Genomic DNA, 1,177 nt, shown 5'->3' on the forward strand with positions numbered 1-1,177 from the left:
GTTGTTCATCACTGGGTTGGACCTTAGATTTTGCTGATTGAAATTTGGATTACCTACATTAGGATTCTGGGACCATGAGAAATTCGGGTGATTCCTCCAACCTGGGTTATATGTGGGTGCATAAGGATTGTTCAATGGTCCTTGATAGGTGGCATTCACCTGTGCACACTCATTCGAGTAGGAACATTCTTCTAAGACATGGTCTGGTGCATTGCACCCTTTACACATGGGTGCAGATATTTGATTTACATTGGCTGGTCTCTGTAATTCTAAGGCTTCCAATCTACGTGTTAAGGTTGCAATCTTGGCCTCTGATGCTAGGGTTGGTTGAATTTGATGCATTCCTCCTCTTGAAGGTGTAGCTTTATCAGGTTCCCTAGTTGTTTCCCACTGTAAATTTTTCTCGGCTAGGTCTTCTAAGAATTGCCAAGCTTCAGTAGTTTCTTTGTCCATAAATTGGCCTTGGCACATGGACTCTAGCATGGTTCTTGAGTTTGAATCTAACCCCTCATAGATGATCTGGCACAGTCTCCAAGTTTCTATTCCATGGTGTGGGCATTGGGTCAAAAGATTCTTGAAACGATCAAAGTACTTCCAAAATGATTCACCAGCTAGTTGGTAAAATTGATTTATTTCATTCCTAATCCTAGCTGTTTTATGATGGGGAAAATATTTTTTTAAAAATGTTCTCACAAAGCCCTCCCAGGTAGTGACAGAATAGTTTGGCAGACTATAAAGCCACTTCTTAGCATTGTCCTTAAGGGCAAAGTTGATTAATCTAAGTTTGACCTCATCCTCTGTTAATTGCAGTTTCATGGTTGCACATACCTCCTCAAATTCTCTAATAAATATATAAGCATCCTCTAATCCTGTGAATTTTGGAAGCATATTTATGATTTGAGGTTTGATTTCAAAATTGTTAGCTGTGGGTTGTGGCAACCTGATACAAGATGGTTGGATGGAGCCAACTGGATAACACAAATCCTTAAGGGTCATGGGTTGGATTGGTTCAGCCATTGGAACAACAGGAATTGACTCAATTCTAACTAGACGACCCGACACTCTTCTCCACACACGAGGTGTACGGTTCTCGATGTTTATATAATTTTTTTTTTTTAATAAAATTTTTATGTATAAGGAAAAGAAAGAAAAGAGAAAAAGTTCTAAAGAGAAGATC

General features: G+C 39.1%; 1 non-coding gene across 1 annotated transcript; it reads left to right on the top strand.

The window, feature by feature from the left end:
- Positions 1-541: 541 nt before the first annotated feature.
- LOC140852274 (small nucleolar RNA R71) lies at positions 542-648 on the top strand. Its single transcript, XR_012135176.1, has one exon. It is a non-coding gene; the product is annotated as a small nucleolar RNA R71 (small nucleolar RNA).
- The last annotated feature ends 529 nt before the right edge of the window (positions 649-1,177 follow it).

This window comes from Elaeis guineensis, chromosome 10 (assembly GCF_000442705.2).
Source record: "Elaeis guineensis isolate ETL-2024a chromosome 10, EG11, whole genome shotgun sequence".
In the NCBI taxonomy this organism is placed as follows: domain Eukaryota; kingdom Viridiplantae; phylum Streptophyta; class Magnoliopsida; order Arecales; family Arecaceae; genus Elaeis; species Elaeis guineensis.